The sequence below is a fragment of the Mustela nigripes genome, chromosome 6, assembly GCF_022355385.1.
Source record: "Mustela nigripes isolate SB6536 chromosome 6, MUSNIG.SB6536, whole genome shotgun sequence".
Classification (NCBI taxonomy): Eukaryota; Metazoa; Chordata; class Mammalia; order Carnivora; family Mustelidae; genus Mustela; species Mustela nigripes.
In genome coordinates this window covers 99,178,593-99,198,494 of record NC_081562.1, presented here as the reverse complement: position 1 = coordinate 99,198,494, position 19,902 = coordinate 99,178,593, and the positions used below count along the sequence as shown (strand labels likewise).

At 42.0% G+C, this 19,902-nt stretch overlaps 1 pseudogene; it reads left to right on the top strand.

Moving 5' to 3' along the window:
- The first annotated feature begins 2,059 nt into the window (after positions 1–2,059).
- Positions 2,060–9,857, top strand: LOC132020391 (Parkinson disease protein 7 homolog; annotated as a pseudogene).
- Positions 9,858–19,902: the final 10,045 nt, after the last annotated feature.

Genomic DNA, 19,902 nt, shown 5'->3' with positions numbered 1-19,902 from the left:
TGTAAGTAATAAGCTTTTCTTTCAAGAACAATGCTCTCTATGTCTGTTACATTACCTGATCAAAGTAAATCTTAACATACATCTTCTATCCCTCCTCTCCCCGACCCCCGACCCCAGCTCTTATAAGGCATTGAAATTAGTAGTCCGTTCCTGTCAGATGTCATAATTCAAACAGGTTTTGGTTGTAAGGGCAATTGCAAACCTTTGGCCACCCTAGAGTAAACTGGTTTTAACCATGCGTTGGGTTGGAACTAGTTGTGAAATCACATTGCTTTTACTATTGAAGCACAAACCATACCCCGAAGTTTATCTGTGAGCTCTTTGAAAAAAGAAGTTTTGCTACGTGTCAACATGGTGAATTAGTCAAGGAACTAGAATTCAAACTGCAGATATTCTGACCCGGCCATGCATTGTAACTCAGCAGAAAGTAGTCTTACGAATTAAAATACTGAGACCCTTCTCTTGGGAGCTGGCGAAAGATACAGCAGAGCCCCCAGAGGACTGCTGGGAAAGATCTGTTGCATGATAATAAAACAATACAAGGCCATGTCCCCTGAGTTTTGATTCTACTTGGCCCTGACTGAAAAGTATGCTTGAAATGTGAAAAACACTCAGAAAAGGACTTGACTTTTGGAAGGCTGTATCACGTGGTACTGCAGCAGGAAATTGACTTTGATAGGAACACAGCATGGAAATAAGATTAAGTGAGAAAGGTATTGAAGGTTGCTGAAATCCCTTGTTCTTGAATGAGTGGCCTGTCTTTGAAGTCAACAGCCAGTAGTTAAAACATTAAATAATCATTCTTCACAGTTTGCATCTGAGGAGCAGGAAGTAGAATTGTGTTAATCTCTCTGAAATGACTCCATCTTATCATACTAAAATACTCCGTGTTACCATAAGGCAACAGGAGATAAGTGATTTCAATCGCAGCGACTTGCAGTAAGAGCACAGTGGACTTAGGGTAAATTAGCTGATAATATATCATGGGACAACACATTTATTAGCGATATACGGAGCACCTGTATGCAGTCAAAGATTCTACCTTGTGGGCACAGCAGACATGGTTTGTTGCCTATACTCCATCAGTTCCCTTTCTTTTAACCTAATAGTATTCACATTTTTTTCTTCAGGAAGCTTCAGTTCTCTGTGTAGCAGCCCCATAGTCTGTAGTTTTTGTTGTTGGTGCAATGGACCCCACCTCCAGCGGCCTATCCCTAACAGATCAGCTCATCTTCTCTGCCACAGGGATTGGTTGAGGGACCCCTGCTTTAAGCCAATCAGCATATGGTTTTTAATCCTGGTCAGAGGGTGGTCCAATCCACGTGAAGCTCAGATCAGTTCACATCTTCCTGATTGAACAAGGAGGTGTGCAGTTCCTGTGGCTGTAGGCAGCCGTCTGGTCCCGAGAGCAGCCACCTGGAAGACCAAGTCACTAGGAGGAGGAGAGGAGAGAGCCAAGACGAGTGTGGAAAAAGGAGCCAGAACCTTTATGAGACCAGGTCCAGTGCCTTCTCTCTAGCCTTCCCAGTTTCCTGATCCAGGAAATGCCTTTTATTCTTTGCCACATTGTTTGCTTGTTGATTAATTGGTTGGTTGCTTGTTTGTTTCCTGATGCAGAGGGATGGAAGTATGAAGTTTTTATTTTATTTTATTATTTTAGAGAGGAGGAGAGGGGATGCAGAGAGAGAGGGAGAGAGAGAAACTTGAGCAGGATCCATGCCCAGTGTGGAACCTAACCTGGCACTACATTTCATGACTCTGAGACCACAGCACGAGGCGAAATCGAGTTGGAGGCTTAACCATCTGAGTCACCCAGGTGCCCTGCCCTCCCTTTTTTTGAGAGAGACAGAGAGAGAAAGAGTTTTGGCTTTACATTTTATAAGAAACATAAACCTTGGTTCTTTTTATTTTAGCTTAATTGTGAAATGACTGGGTTTTCTCCCTCACCCTTTTCCCACAGGCAACATTAGCAAGAGAGTTTTCTTTTTAAAAAATGTGTAGATATTTCATTCTGAAGAATCGGACATTTTCTCTCAGGATCTATTGAAGGAAACACAAGATGGTGTATGTTGGCTGCGAGAGCCAGGAGGAAGAGCATGGGAACTATGAGGAAGGACATGAAGGGAAAAGGACCAAAGTTTCCCGACTGCTTCTCAAACAGAACAACACTGTTACAGGGCTTCCTCTGGGGGTTAAGATAGGAAGAGGTTGGTGCTTGGGGGGTAATACGTGTCTACCCACGGGATTCAGAATAGTATAAACATGCCCGAGTAATGAGTGGGGTGGCTCTGCCAGGGGCTTCTGTGCACAAAGGACTGAGGAATCTCCCAGGGGAGATCTCATTTTCTGGGAAGCCCAGGAGGCACACTTGATCTAGTGAGAAAACCCTAAATTTTTATAGCAGAGAAGGAATTCAGAGTAGAGCCTTAAGTGGACTCTCATGTGGTTCCTGAGATGGGAATAGAGGGTGGGGGAAAAAATGCATGAAGATAAAAAGGAAGGAGAGGAGACAAAAAGAATTCGCCTGGAAAGGAATGACCTACAGGCACTGGCTATGGCCACTGTCCATATGAACTTGGGTTTCTGCTGCTTTTTCCTGGTGAGACTGTGTCTCTAGCCTCTGCGGATAATGGCCACCACTGGTGTGCTGGCAATTAGTTTGAAAAAGCACAAACAACCCCAAACTCCATGACGATAAAATAAAAGGAGAGCAGATAACAGCAGGGGATGTAGCTAGTAACAAGCATTTGAAAGGAAAGGCTGCAATTTCATATGAAATTACTACTTCTTCAAACATTAATGAGATACCAAACTTCTTTCACCAGAAAAATGCAGTGAAAAAGCTTTTATTGCTCTCCTGTGCAAAATTATACCAATTTGATGGATTTGTAGAAGAATCCAACCAGTTCTTATCTCAAAAGAAATTCTGGTGTCAAGGAAAAATCTGTCATATGGGAAATTACTTTGATGCAATAGTAGACTCCTCGTGCACCCCAGGCAAGCCATCCAAGAGGTCATAGCAGCAAGTCTTGCAGACTAAATCAACAAGCTCAAATCATACGGTTTATTGGATCAGTATAAAACATATACCCAGTAGCAAGGGAAAAGAAGTTTGGGGTGAGTTTATACTTAGCATGAAGTGGAAGGACCACACATCTGAATCCTGTGTTTCCTTTTTTTTTTTTTTTTTAAGTAAACTGACATGCCCAGTGTGGAGCCCAACATGGGGCCCGGTGTGGGACTTGAACTCACGACCCTGAATTGAGACCTGAGCTAAGATGAGATGATTAACCCACTGAGCCACCCAGGTGACCCCAGCTGAAGCCTGTGTTACACAGTTGTTTCTGTGTCCTCTCTCTATCCTTCTGCTTCTCACCTTCTTCCTTTTACCCACTGCTTCTTAACTCTGTCACATTACTTTTTGCTCATGGTGGTGTGGTTCCTAAGACTGGGGCTGAGTTTGAACAAGGAGACTTAGCAAGCTCAAAGTGTCTGAGGTCAACACACATTTGTTGGCACAGGGGCACGGATGCCTGGTCACAGCTGTGGCTCACTCACTTGTTTGCTGGGCAGCTGTGACCTTTATCTCCCGGACAGAGTATATGCGAAGACAGAATGGGGCCCCAATGACTGGCCAGTTTAGAGATGACGTTGTCTGTGTGAAGGGGGTTTGGTTTGTACCTTTTGCTTTCGTCCTTGCATCAGTTTCTCTTTATGAGTAAACACTCTAGAGTGTTCTGTCTTCTAAAAAATCCTGTATTTCATTCCTTCTATCTTGAACACGTCTTCTGGTTGGCCAGTGATCAACACTCAACAGCACAGCTTTTAGATTTCACTCATATTGTGCAAGCCACTCACTTACTCACTAGTGTTATTTAGCACATCATAGGAGTCTTATCCATCCTACTTGCCATTTCTTGTTGGCTATAGTAGAATTGAATATTCTTGATTAAGATCAAACACGCGTGACAGAATGTAAGTCTTGCCTGCCTCACACACAGAACACATCTCACCATCACTTATGTTTCAGTGAAAGAATAGAGTAAAACTGAAAATAAGGTCTGTGCCCATTAGCATTGTAGAGATTAAGAATACTGCTGCTATCACTATCATGTTTTGGTTTGTTTGGTTTTTTTGTTTGTTTGTTTGGGTTTGTTTGTTTGTTTGTTTGTTTGTTTTGGAGTGTCTGTCTCAACAAAATGTCTGACATATGTCATCCTCTCCTCACAATGAACCCATGAAGTAAGTATTATTATAACATGTTTACAGGTGAGACAACTGAGGTTTGAAGAAGGTGGATGAACTCTTAGGATCAAGTGGTATGGAGAGAGCAGAGCAAGGAAAGGCGCCCCATACTTTCTGACCCCCAATTCTTCTTCTCATTATCAAACTGGGCCCTTCTCTTCCCAGCACTTCCTCGGGGGGCCCCCCTGGCATTCTACCTCATAGTGCCCCTTTCCATTCCCTGCCCCCACCTCTGTGAATGTTTTGGCTCCTGCAGGGACCTCCAGAATGACTTCTGCTTGTGCTTATTTCAAATAATGATGTGGCATTAAAATTCAGGCCACATATAAAACAGTTAAAGAGAATTACTAATTTAAAAATAAATCAAAGAGCTGCGTAGCACATTTGGTCACATCATAAACATAACTGGGTTGTGAAAACAATGTTTCAGAAGGAAAGGCCCAATTGTTTAGTTAGCAAAGAAAAGAAACATAGCTGGAGAGAGGCAGCATTATAGTCATGGAGAAAGGCACTCATGTGAAGAAGAGAATAGCTGTACTTTCCTGGTATCCTTATGAATTTAATTAAATCAATTAATTAATTAATTAATTTTTAAAAAAGATTTTATTTATTTATTTGACAGAGAGAGAGATCACAAATAGGCAGAGAGACAGAGAGAGAGAGAGGCGAGGAGAAGCAGGCTCCCTGCTGAGCAGAGAGCCCCATGCGGGACTCGATCCCAGGCCCCTGGGATCATGACCTGAGCCGAAGGTAGAGGCTTAACCCACTGAGCCACCCAGGCGCCCCTCATATATCATTTTAAATGCACACAACATTCTGAAAGATGGATAGGCAGAGAGGAAAATGAGGGACAGGTGCCAGTCACTCAGCTGAAAAGCAATGGAGCTGGGTTTGGATCCCAGCTTATCCCTGCTCTTTCCCCCACGAACCTACACAAGATGGCAGACATGGAAGAAAGAGAGTGGTGGTTAAATGGGAAGTTGGAAGTCAGAGAACCTTTCTGTTTGTTTCATGGAAGAGCCACCGGAAGCCTCTGAAAATGGAATATATGAAATCAGAATTATAAGTCACCTACTAAGAGGGAAATTGCCTTTGGATAAATGAAAAGGAAGCAACCTTTGCTTATCCAAGTTTATCCACGTTCAGTATATATAGCATATTTTCTACGTCCTGAAATGTTTAAAAATACTGTGTGTGTGTGTGTGGAGTGGCTTATAAAGGTTACTAGCTGAATTTATTAAGCTAAAGACAAAGGTCTCAAGTCTGATTGCTGTGCGTTCCATATTCTGAGTCTTCTCAGCTATGGGCCAAGGAAGTAAAAATTGTCACATGTATGCAGCATATCTTCTTGTGAGCTTCAAAATACAAATCTTAATTTCTTTCAATCCATGGACATCACATTTTGTACAAAATAACTTAAATGTAAAGAATCATAAAACTTGACAACCAGCAGGTGGAAATATTTCATCAGTTGGACCTATTGTCAACCATTCCAGATCTTTAACTATTCCTATTGAATTCAGGGGGGGGGGGTTGTTTTTTCTATTTTCTCCTTTCTTGACTTGAATCACATTTTCCCCTCACTGACTGTGATATCTTGGTTTAACTTCTGATGGTGAGGTTGGTTTCAGTGATTGATGCCTCCATATTGTAGCTGTGCTTGATGAGCTCAAGTTAAATGAAAACATAGCTGACAATTTCTAAATCTAACCACGTGACTAAGTCACATTCTTTCACGGGTTACAAGGTGAGTTACTGGCATAATGGGGTAATAACTGTGGTAGAGACGTGTAGAAGAGCTTTCATGAATTTACCTCCATAGAAAACTAGTTCTGCATCTCGTTTCTGTCCAGGAAAATGACCTACATACCACTCTAAAGCAAAACCACCATTTTAGGCAGCAGTATTTAATTGGTTTATGTAATTGGTCAATATATTTAATTACATGAAGTAACTTTTTCAGCTAAATTATGTTGAAAAGTTCATCAGGAAGTGACATGACAAATTTTTGACATTTTTGGGGACCTGGGTGACTCAGTTAAGTGCCCAACTCTTGATCTCAGCTCAGGTCTTGATCTCAGGGTTGTGAGATCAAGCTCCTATTTAAAAACAAGCATGTATTATTGAATATTAGTGGCTATCGTGGAAAACTAATGTCTACTTTCAAAATTTCAGGCTAAAAGAATCATTTTGGACTCTCGATTATTTGTGTGTTTGGGGAAGGAGCTGTCCAGAACTATTTTCTGAGGAAAGTGAGGCCCTGTCCATGGGAATTCCCCTGGCCCATTTCTGGGTGTATCTCGATAAAGGGCTGGAGTCCTGGTAGGCATTTTGATTTTCATGAGATAATACCCTTATCTTTTTCTGCTTGTTAAATCTTATTGGACTGTTCTTGCCAGGAACAATGACTACAAACTGCTGGGGGCCATGAGCCCATGGTTTCTCCTAGTATTCTGATTTCTGTGCCTGAATCAAGCCAAATCATGAGGGACCACACAGTGTTGATGCTTGTGGAATTGCACTCCCTTGGATGCTGTGTTCTTGCATCTTCTTGGGGTAGTAAACAGCCATGGGATGGTCACTGTTGAATTTACACCTCACCAGCAAGACTTCTCCTTTCCATCTTGCATAAAACTTACTTTGCTGCTCTGGCTTTGATGTCAGTAGTAGAAACCAGAGGGTTTGCCTTATGATCTCTTGGTCTGGGTGGCTACCTGCTGACTGAGATACTCCTCTGACTGGTAATTTACAATGGGGTGGGTTGGTGACAATGGACTCTTTGTGGAACAGTGTCCATCACTTGCTCAAGGGTCTTTCCTTCTGGATGTTGCATAGTTCCCTGAATATCTCTTCCCACAATCCTCCTCATGATTTCCTTCTGCAGTCCTCATTGATCAATGCTGCCACCCTTCCCCACAGAACAACAGTCTTTCACTTAGGATATCAGAATTCTGGCCCTGGGTCCTTTTTCTTTCTTGGGTTTCTCCTGGATCTTAACAGTCTCTCTACCCACATTAGCATCTACTGATTTCTAGAGAGGGAAGGCTGAACACTGGCCTCAGGTCAGGAGTGGAGGAGGAAGTGGTGGATGCTTCCATTCTATTTGAAGTATCTAAAGTAAAACACATTTCATCATCAATCTTAAATACTCATCTTGTAGAGATGGGACTTCAGTATTCACTTTCAGTTGAGCTCCTGCAGGGGCCTCCAGAATGACTGGAACTAAGCCCAGCCCAGTTCAATCTAGACTCAATTCCAGTCTGAGGTGAAATTAGACTTGCATATCCATTTTTTGTCTGTCCATATCTCAGCTCTACATATCAGGAAGCCAGCTGTTTATATGCTTTGAGGTATTTCTCCATGATTTCCATAGAGAAAATTATAAAACTTTATTGAGATGTAAAAGAGACCTTGAATAAATGGAGAGACTTATCATGTTTATGGGAAGGAAGACAGCATCACAAAGATGCCAATACTCCACAACTAGAATTATAGATTCAAAGCAATTACAGTCAAATCATGGAACTTGTTAAGCTAATTTTATAATTTATGTGGGAGGGAAAAGGATCAAAAATAGCCAAGATACTTCTGAAGTATCAGGTATGAGAACTTAATGGGAAGCTATGATTAAGGAGTGAGGTGACAACATAGGGATAGGTATGGGATAGATATTTACCATAGTATCAAAGTACTCTCTAATGCTTATCAATTAGATATTATTATAAGTTCAAAATACTTATTATATAAATTTATAAGAGAAATTTGGCAGACACCAAATTAATCACTTAATAGAAGTTAACTTGAATATCATATGCCTCCATACAGGAACATGCTGAAAAGGACCCAGAATCACTTCTGTGGTCTTCTGGCCCCAAATGCATAACCTAGAGGCAATTTTGAGGAAATACTAGACAAATCCAAAACAAGGGGCATTCTACAAAGTAATTGGCCTGTACTTCTCAGAAGTGTCAAGGTCATGATTCCAACAGATGACCCAGGAACTGTTCCAGCTTGGAAGCCAAAGAGCCAGCTACACACAGGATGAAAGAAACTATTGGGACAACTAGCAAAATTTGAATGGAATGTGTACATTTGGTGGTGGCAGTATAGAATGCTATTGTCTTGGTTTCAGGGGTTGTATTTGGCTGTGTAGGAGACTCTCTTTGTTTTTAGGAAATACATACTAAAGTATTGGTTTAATAACTAGTGTCATATTTGAAAATAACATTCAGGAATGGTTCGGAGATAAAGATCACACATAAAGACACACACGAGGAGAGAAAGAGAAGAAAATATAATGGAATGTTAATAGCTGTGGGGTGGAAGAAGGATATGTATCAACTTTTCTGTTATTTTAAAGTAAAAAATTAAACGTGTACACTGGGAGCTCCTGCAAATACAAAGAAAAGCACACGTAACATAACAATGGGGGAAAACTCCAGCAGATATTGCACGCAAGAGCATATTTATGCAGGTGGGGGGCTGAGGGCGGGAGTCTGGGAGATCGGGATGTGCACTGGCCTGCATTCTAGATTAGTTAGGTGGTGGTTGGGTCCTACCCCCAGGGAAAGGGGCCAAGGTGCCATGTGTGGGGGCAGAGAGCTGAAGAGCAGTCTTTTTTTTTTTTAAGATTAAAAAAAAAATTTTATTTGACAGAGATCACAAGTAGGCAGAGAGGCAGGTGGTGGGGGGGTGAAGGGAAGCAGGCTCCCCAATGAGCAGAGAGCCTGATGTGGGGCTCGATCCCTCGGACCCTGAGATCATGACCTGAGCTGAAGGCAGAGGCTTAACCCACTGAGCCACCCAGGCACCCCATCAAGGTGCAGTCTTAAAAAAATACAACAGGGTCGACTGGGTGGGTTAGGCATCTGCCTTCTCCTCAGGTCTTGTTCCTGATGTCTTGGGATTAAGTCCCACTCTAGGTTCCCTGCTTGGTGGGGAGTCACTCCCCCCCCATTCTTGCAATCTCTCTCTTAGGTAAATAAGTAAAATCTTTTTAAAAATTAAAAAATACAACATAAAAGTGAGCTGGAAAAGAGCTCTGGCCTTCCTGGCCAAAGGAGCAGAGAGGAAGGAGACAGTCATCGCTGTAGATGTCAGGAGGCGAGCTGGAGTTCAAGTCGCCACAGTGGGTCTGGCTGGCAAAGACCCAGTACAGTGCAACCCAGACGTTGTCATTTGTCCTGATGCCCGTCTGGAAGATGCCAAAAAGAGGGACCTTATGACATCATGGTTCTGTCGGGAGGTGACCCGCACAGAACTTACCTGAATCTGCTACTGTGAAAGGGACACTGAAGGAACGAGAACAGGAAGGACCTCGTAGCTGCTCTCTGGACAGGTCCTGCTCTTCAGGCTCCTGAAATAGGTGTTGGGAAGCAAAGTCACAACACACGCACTTGCTAAAGATGAAATGATGGCAAGTTGTTTCAGTGCCTCCGAGGCACCTGCGGGGGAAGGATGACCGGATCCACAGGAGCAGGGGGCCTGGAACCTTCAGCTTTGAGTTTTGGTCTTGGGACTGTGGCCATGGGCCAAGGACGTGGCTGACCAAGGGAAGGCCCTGCCCGTTCTTAAAGATTAAGCCTGAAATCTCTGATAATGAATTAGAGTAACCAGCTGTTTGTAATCATTCTCAGTCAGCTTGCTTTCAGCAAAACCGGCAGTTCTTATGCACAGAAGCCTGGCCACCGCCCTCATGCAGTCTGGCTAGGAAGCGGCCACTCAGAGCTTGGCCTCCTGCACCCAAGTCCCTGCGGTTCTGAGCCTTGATTGCAGAGTAAATGGCATTTAGCAAACAATGGTGACTTTGTGTGTCTCTGGTTTCCCCTTTTTGTGTGTGTGCAAAACCAGATTCATTGCAACCATTCACCGTTGATGTAGCTGCTGAGATACACGAACAGTGAACCCGTTTGACACAGCAATGAAGAAAAGCATAAAAGTGAGGAGTTAAGAAGCTTGTGATTTTCTCCCGTTTGTTAATTGTGTATTGTTAATGTACTATTAAAAATACCAGTGGGGAAAAAAAGCATATTTATGTGGCCAATAAAGCCATGATGACATACCTATCTGGCATCATGCTTGGTGCTGATCAAGACCACAGTAAGGGACCATTTTGTATAATATTACAAAATAAAAGTCTGGAACTATCAAGGATTTAGTTTAAAATGATCCATTATAAGTTTCTGGAAGGAACATAATTTATTGCTGTCACTCCAAACAAGAACTTGACATTGTCTTCAAATGTTGAACACTTACATACCCCATGGCCCGGCAATTCCACTGCAGGTATATAGCTAAGAAAATTACTATGCATTCATCCAGGAACATGTATGGCATGCTCATGGCACTACTATTTACAGTAGAAAAAACCTGAAAACCTAAATGCTCAGCAGTAGAAGACGGGGTGAACGAACTGTGGTACATCTGCACCATACATAAATTTAGCAATGTAATATGAAATGAGAAAAGAATCCTACCCCCCCCCATCAAAAAGCAGGATACCATTTTTGCAGAGATAAAATAAATAAAATTTTAAAATGGTGACTGTGTAGTCGGTTCATAAAACTGTGTAAAAAAATGCAAGAGGATGGTAGATAACACAGAAATATGTGTTTTTGTAGCTATAGAGAACACTTTGTCTTAGAGGTGAATTAATGTTTCTATTTCCGGACAACAAAAACTTTTGGTAACTTTTAATTAAAATGCTGTTTTGGCTTTTATTCATCAAGTTAGTAAAGTTTTAGGGTTCAGGCGTATCCAGGGTATCCATTAAACAGATTTGGCCTGTAGTTTTTTGTGGTGGACAAAATAAGAAATGTTATACACATAATAGTTTTCATGAAGGCAGAGATTTTTGTCTTTTTTATTTACTATTGCATCTCAAGGGTCTAGAAGAGTACCTGGCACATAGAAGACAATTAACAAATTATATTTCCCAATACATAATAATATTGAATGAATGTCAACTTTTCCATGTTGTAGGGTGACATTGCAGTAACATAAAGTGTCCAGTGGGTGGGGCCCATGCTGCATTTTGTATATCACAGAAGCCTTCAAAAATTTTATTTATTTTTTTTTTTCCAAATTTTTTTTTATAAATGTGTCCATAGTTTTGCATTAGGTGGCTCTGCTAGAGTTCTGGGGGTAAGTTTAGTTTTTCTTTAAAGTACATTAACTGGTGCCAAAGTTCAACCTTTTTTGTTTGGTATTTATTTGTGTTTGATTAGCAACTTTCTAATAGAAAGTACAAATCATTTGGTTTTTGAGTTAATGTTAAATTAAAAGTTTTTCCTCTCTGTGAAATTCAACTAGATTGTTAAATTTCTTGTGTTCATTTCTGAGTAAAAAACTAAGAATGTTAAATAAAGAGAAAAATATGTTTAAAAGAGAATGAGAGGCCATAGGTAGTAAAGAATGGAACAGTCAACTACGCTGACATCTAAGCAGTTTTCTCTATCACATAGAGAATTTATATGGCATTCACATAAATGCAGCATATTTGAATTAAATTATTTGATCTCTTCAATTTTCTTTCTGGAGCCCCTGATCTAGATGCTCATGGTCATATGGTTCTGCATATCTGCTAACCAGGCCCACTTCTCACCCCTTCCCACTTGGAAAACTTCGCTGTGCTCTTGGAACTAAGGATCTGTCATCTGCAAAATTCATAGACCCTCCACTTCTCTAAATATTCTTTTTACTTTTTTGCTCACTGGAAAGCTGGCTCTTATGTGAGGACCCCGCTTCTCTGCCTTTCTCATTCACCAGCCCCCCATTCCCTCGTACCAGGGGGCCTGGAGGGGCAGGAGGGGCCTAATGGCCCCTCATCACCATTCTCCTCCACTTTCCAAAAACTCCAGCTTTGAAATCCTTGCCATCAGACTGTTCTACAATCCCAGCCTGCTCCATCATTGACTTCTGTCCCTCCTCATTTCTTTAATATTTTTAGCTCCTGGCTCACTGCCATTGTCTTCTTGAGATTCCCATAACAATTTTTGGTCATTTCAGTATCCAGATAAATGATTCTTTCAACACCCCATGTTCTTGGCTCCTTAACCTCCTCTTCTCCTGGGACCTCATACTGGCTCCTGTGTTGACCAAAAACGACTTTCCTACTTTAACCTCAGTTTCAGGAATCCACTTCCCTACCACCACAGCCTGTTTCTCTACCTCCATCTCCCTGACCTCCCCTGCACCGCCACCCCCCACCCCGACATCCACACTTCTGCAGCCCTGCCAGGCCTCCAATCCACTGCTCTGACCAGTTTTTCTCCTCCTCTTGCTCTCCCTCGTGACCTCATTTTATGGCCATACCTGGGCTGGATTCCTTGCTTGGACATCATGGTAATCCCCTTGCTTCATCCTTCATCACCGGTACCTGGAAAACCCCAATCCCAGTGTAACTAATTCTGTGCCTGCTCCATGCCTGCCGCTTGCAGAGGAACGTGACCACATGAAAACATACAGCTGGGACCCCCCTCCACGAGAAATGTACCTCCATTAACCTCACATGGACATTTCCCTCCACCTGGCCACCCTACTGCCTCTCCCTGACCCACTCCCCCATTTTTCTCCACCAGTTGTGAATTAAAAAAAACAAAACAGACTGGACCAGAAAAGAACTTAATAGAGTTCCAGCACATAATAAGAGTAAATATTAATTCATGAAATGCTTGTTTCAGTTATATGTGTACCTATGTTTACATATACTTGTGTGCTGGATTAGGATGTAAAAGGTACTTTGCATTAAAAAAAAGTTCGAGGGGCACCTGGGTTGCTGGGATAGTTAAGCATCTGACTTTGATCTCAGCCCAGGTCTTGATCTCAGGCTCCTGAGTTCAAGTTCCATGTTGGGCTCCAAACTGATATGGAACCTATTAAAAAAATAATAATAATAAAAAGTTCAAGAAACATTGTCTTAGACAACTGTTTCACATCTTCTCCTCTCTCCTCAAACTTTCATCACCTTCCCCATCTCATTCTTATGTGACGATCCTGCTTCCTATTGTTAAGTAATTACAAGGAATTAGAGAATTTTTTTCACCTGCCCACCTGCCTGTGCCCATATCCTGCTCTCCCTCCGTTACTCTCTGCATCCCTAAGCCCTGTCCCTTTACTTGTCTCCTAGATCCCCTCAATCCACAACTGCTCAAAGACACTGATTTTATTAATTACCCTGTAATCAGATCTTCATTCAGGTTCTTTTTAATGCCTCACCAATTTCTCCTCTCTGATAGATCATTGTTATTAATTCCAAACATTCTATAATAGTTCCCATCTTTAAAACAAATATCAAGGAGATGCGTAGGTAGCTCAGTCAGTTAAGGGTCCCCCTTCAGCTCAGGTCATGATCCTAGGGTTCTGGGATCGAGTCCCACATCAGCCTCCCTGCTCAGTGGGGAGCCTGCTTCTCTCTCTGCCTGCTTCTTCCCCTGCTTGTTCATGCTCTCTGACAAATAAGTAAAATCTTAAAAAAAATAATAAAACCAAAATAAATATCAAAACCAAACAAAGCCTTTGTGATTACTCTCTAGTTACAGTGTTGTTTCTCTGCTCACATTTATACCAAAACTCCTGTAAAGACCTGTCCACACCGGCTGTCTCAGACGTCTCTCCTCCCACTTCCGTTTGCCCTTACTCCAATGAGGCTTTTGCTCCCATGATTCTATAAAACCTTTTAATCAAGGGCATTAGTGACCTCCAATTTCCCAAAGATCACTCTCTCCCCCTTGAAACACTTCCCCGTATAACTTTCAGGACACCAAGCATTGCATTCCTGGTTTCCCCCAACTTTACCTCCTAGGGCACAGGTCATTTCTAGGACTGTTGGAGTACCCATGTTGGAGCTGGAGTGCCAAAGTCTCAGGCCTGGGGCCTCTCCTCTTGTTTATTTATACTTATCCCTTGGAGATTTCATCTAGTCTCATGGCTTTAAATAACATTTACATACTGATGACTTCCAAGTTTATAGAGGACAGACCTTTCCCTTTCATCTCCTCTATCGAAATGCCTCCTCCACCCTCTCTACTTGCTTTAAGGACATCTCCGATGAAAACTGAATGCCTGTCCTGCCCCTCCCACAATCTTCCTGGTATCAGGTGGCAGGAACTCTACATGGCGAGGTACTCAGGGTAAAAACCTTAGCGCCAGCCCTGGCTCCTCTTTTACACACCACATCTAGTTGCCATCGCCAAATCCTACTGGCTTTATCATCAAAATATAACCCAAAGTCAACCACTTTTTATCACTTCCACAGCTCTTGCCTTAGACCAAGCCAGCATATGTAGTAGATACTGGGGATATAAACATGAAAAGGCAAACTTGGTTGAACCCATCTGGTTAATAATTATAATGTAACAGTCTAGTGTCCTAAGAAAGGAATAATCCCTGTAGGGTGAGACGTGGATCTTGGAAAATCTTGGTCAGTAGGTGACGCTGGAATCAGATCTTGAATGCTGAGTAGAGGTTGGCCAGGTGAATACAGGTGGGAGGGAGTTTGAGGCAGAGAGGGTGGCTGGTATGACCTGGGAATGGTAAGAGATTTGAGCAAGTTGAAAAGATGTTCTCTTGGTGTCATGTCCTGAACGCTAATAGTGGAGCACCTGAAGGAGAACCAGGAATATAGATGTTTTCCGAAGCATTTTCAGTTCATTCAATGGCCATATTGAGGGACTGTGGATCAAATGTGTTATGCAGTCACTTCTGTGTTATTCTGACAACTTCCTGACGTTGTTGAACCCATAAATAGTCCTAAGGTTTGGAGTTCTTTAAACCTAGACCTATAGGTTATATAGTCCATTTTACTCAGAGTTCTGAACCCAGTACAATCACAGTGACTCTGACCCTAGTAGTTTTCAGTTAATAAATTCAACAAGCACTTATTGAATATAGCAAACCAAGTGTAAGGGATAAAGAAAGTCAAGCTATCAAGCCATGGAAAAACATGGAGAATACTTAAACGCATATCATTATTATTATTTTTGAGTGCTTGTGAGCTGGGGACAGGGGCAAAGGGGGAGGGAGAGAGAGAATCTCAAGCAGGCTCGGTGGGTGGAGCAGGTGACTATTAATCTTGAGGTTGTGAGTTCAAGCCCCATAGTTGGTGTAGAGATTAATTAAAACTTTAAAAAAAATAAAAGTCAAGAATCATGTTCCTAAGGGGCTTAACATATTTTAAGGAGTGATATGCTAGAAAAATAGACGAGAAGGCCAGGAAGTATATATTTTACCCTCCCAAAAATGCTTATTTAAGAAGTATTGAGACAGTAAATAAGACAGTAACTCCTGGGTGTTAATTTCGCAGATTTAAAATACTTGCATTTGCCAGTCCGCAAAGTTAATCTATCCATGTAAGAAAGTTCTGGCATGGAAATCCATTTTTGCTTCATATCTTTCTGTTTCAGAGAATGAAGTGTCTTTTTAGTTGTTGAGTCTCTCCCGCTGGTCCCTTGATGGCTTTCTGTTGGTTTCCTCTGGGATGTTGCTTCCTCGCTCACTTCTCCGCTGAGCAGACATTGGACACCTGTCGGGCAGTGTGCTGACACTGAGGGAGAAGATAAGAAACAACACACAAGGCAATGAGGAGGTCATTTTTAGTGAGCTTTCCTTTGTCCACCACCTTCTTGTTTTCAGCGGCTTCTTCTCCCAGTTCCCCACATTCTTATAACTGCTATCCTAATATAATTTTTCCTGTGACCATGGAACCACAATATCTCCTGCCTGCCCACCTCCAATATTACCCTGTTTCTTTTCTTCTTATCTCATTCAGGCTTCTTCAAGGGTCATCTTACACCCAATGTCTCCCCTTCCTCACCTGCCTTTCCTATCAACTCCCTGCAAATTGCTGGCAACCCCCTTCATTCCACCGAATCTTTGCCAACATAAGCATCAGCCCAATGACATTCATCTTGCCAAACCCAATGATTATTTTCTTGTTCTTATCTTTTTTGGACTACTCTGCTGCAGTGTTCACTCTTGATTTCTTTTTCTTTCAAACTCGATGCCCTTGCCTTTCCTGAGGTAGTCACCCCTGTTTTGCAATTTCTTCCTGCTTCCTTTGATTGCCTTCCTGGGCTAGTCCTTCTTTGCTTTTCCTCTGTGATGCTGAGCTCTGTCGTCCTTGGTCCTCGGCTGCTTTGTCTGTATGTATTTTCCTCAAGCAATCTCCTTTTCTCTTGCCATCTTAGATTTCTTATTCTGATTATAAGAACCTGGATTGTACAGCAAATGGGCAGCAGCATATGTCTGCTTGTATATCAAACTATCTACTGCTCATGGTACCTGCATGTCCCCCAGCTATTGAAACTCTACACATTGAAACTAGAACTCAGTTCCTTCCCCACTCCCCCCTAAAACTCCCGTCTCTACCATCTCACCTCATCTCCACCTCCTACCATTGTGTCATCAGCAAAGATGTGGATCCTATGTCTGTTTATTTCCTAAATTGATCCCCTCCCCTCCATGTCTGTTATAACTGCTCTAGTTCAGGCCATCGCCACCTTTTGCTTATACTACTCATAGCTTTTATGCCATATTGTTTCATGGCTCCATACCTTTGGTTGCCTTTGCCTGGGCTTTTTTTGGTGGGGGGGGGGGCGTGTAATATCCATATAGAGAGCACGTGCAAGCTGGAGAGGGAGGGGCAGAAGGAGAGGAAGAGAGTCTTAAGCATGCTCCATGCTCTGCGTGGAGTCCAACACAGGGCTTGATCTCAGGATCCTGGGATCATGACCTGAGGAGAAAGCAAGGGTCAGATGCTTCCCAGACTGAGCCACCCAGGTACCCCCGTGAGGCACCCTTTTTTAAACTGATAGACCTATTCATCCTTCAAGACTTGCTCAAGAATCCTCTTCTCTAGGAAGTCTTTTCTGAACTGTGCATAATTTTATTGCATTCACCATTAAAAATAAATGATCTATTTCTGTGTCTTTTTTACCCAGAATTATGCAGCAAATTCTGTTAAGACAGGGAGCATAGCTTATTCACCTTTGTTTTCATGGTACTTAACTTACTGCTTAGCATTTGGTAGGTCACGGCACCTAAATGTAGCTAAGATTTTCCCTCTCAGTTGCAGTCTACGAGCTTTAGTACATTATAACATGCTTGGCCCTTTACTCCTTGTTAAACAGATGATGATGGAACACTTCCTGTGTGTGGGCACTGGGAAGGAGAGATCCCAGGGTGCCTTGAGAACAGCAAGTGGGCTCACAGCATCATAGTGGGGTACTGGAGGAGGGACAAAACTGGAAATGTAATCCAGGGCAGATTGTGAAGGGCCACACACACGATGACTTTTGTTCAGTGAATGTATTCTGTAACAGAGTCAAAAAAAGTATGATGAGGACAAGATTGGAAGCAGGGAAGTCTTTCATAAAAGCAAATATGGTACTTGGACCGCACCTCATTATGATGTATCTATTTGGGTTCCCAATGTTTTCCATTAACTTTCCAGTAACAGATTATGGCTTTAAAGTATTGAATTGTTTTTATTCATATATTCATTTCATAACCTTTATTAGTGACTATTAGGTGCCAAATATTATATATATGGTATCTTGGGGATCTCTGAGTAATAGATATCATCCTTAGCCTTAAAGATCTCATGGCCTGATGGTAATACTGGTCACAGGAATGATTCAGTATCAGTGCTGTGGGAGAGATGAGCACAGGGTGCTTCTAGAGCACAGAAGGAGAATGCCCTCTTAGATGGGAGTTGGGAGCCCAGAGAAGACAGTCTGGAGAAGTGGCTTGGAGTGGAGTTTTGAAGGATGAGTAAGAATTAGCCTCTCCAAAAATCTGGAGGCTTGCCAGATACTCCAGGCAATGGGAACAGCTTGTGCAAAGACTCAAATGAGACAACGAAGTTTTCAGTGGCTTGACTTGTGGTACATCTGGGGGTAGGACCAGGAATGAGGTAGAAAGGGTAAGCAAGCAGATCCTTAAAGTTTACATTTAGTCTTGAAGGGCATGTCCCCGGAGAATGAGAATTCTGGCCCACTTTCAGTAATATATTAGGTAGAACAGGATAATCGCTATGCTCCATATTTAAGAAACTGAACTATAATAGTAAGACAAATCATCAAAATCACTGGGGCCTTTTGGTAGAGATATTCTTAAGGAAAAAAGGTTATGAGTCTTTCTCTAGTCACTAATCTATATTTCTTGGTTTGGCTCTGGCTCTGGCTCAGGTTCAGAACTTTAATCCAAGAAATCCTGCAATTTCCCAGAGGGCCAATAGTTCCTGTAATAACTACTCTCATGACATTTCCTGGATATGATAAGCTCTCTGGTCCCATATTTATAGATATATAAGTCAGAGATTTTCTTCAGCTGGAGCCCTCAGATGACTGCACAATATGCCTCATGCAAGGCAATGACTAGCTTAGTAGGGAAAGCAGGGGGTTCTCTAAAAGGGGCATTTCCTGCCTGAAATACAATCTTCTCCTATATACACAGATGGAGTCAAAGTTTTATTTTTTATTCCAAAATAACTTGGTTTCCTTAGAACACTGTATAATGTGCCTCCAAAAAAAAAAAAAAATTACTCACCTAACAGAAGTGGTCAGAGTGTCTCTGCTGGCTGCATACATCTCCCTTCATTCTGAGGTGTGACCCTGTCAGAGAAGGATGAGGAAAGAATATAGTTTTATAATTTAATAGATGTCACTATCCTGAGGGTTTATTTTCTGTACTGGGTTTCAAGATTGCTTTGAACTAGAACATGTTATTTTCAGATGGAAATAACACTGCTAGTGCTTTGGTCATTGGCGGATGTCTCTTCTAGTGTTAGTCTTAACTTTAGGACTGGAGAATACAGCAAACAGCTTCCTTTTCCACAGGATGAAATTTTGTATGTTTAGATTCTTTGAATAGATTTGCTTTCTTGTTTATTTGGAGCCTCCCTTCTGTGCCTTTTTGGGAACCTATGATTAATCACTCTTCATTATTTTTATTTTTTTATGAAGATTTTATTTTTTGAGAGTAATCTCTACACCCAATGTGGGACTTGAACTCACAACTGCAAAACCAAGAGTCACTCTGCCATCTGAGCCAGCTGGGAGCCCTTAGTCTGTCCTTATTGAGTACAGTTGCTGTACACATGTGCAATTACAAACAGTCAATTGTCTGAGACCCAAAATGTAAGCCAAATGTTGTTCACGTGAATATAATTGTTTTTCTTAAAATTTAAAATATGTTCACTTTGCTCATACATTCATCTTTGACATCGAAGCTTGTTCAAAGAAAGACACATTAAATAATAGGGCAGGGTTCTCTGAAAAGATATGCACTGATAACAAGGGTGGGCCATGGAAGTTTAATAAAAGTGTAAGGTCAATGAGTTAATACCAGGTATCTCCACAAAGCAGCCATTTCTGTTAATCTCATATTAACATGTCCATAGCTGAACCAATCGATTTCCCTCACTTTGACGGAAGCCTCAGTGTCCTTCCAACCTCAGAAGGAAGGTGGCACAAGATTAGGGGAATGCCGTGGCTTTCCACCTCAGGCAGAACGAGCTTGGCATGGTAGCTTTAAGAACTGTGCAAGTTGTACAGCTTTTCTGGGCCTGTTTCCTTCTTCCTGGAAACGGAGTAATAATTCCAACCTCACAGCATCATGATGAGGATTGAAGGAGCTACCAAACGGAAAGCAAGCAGT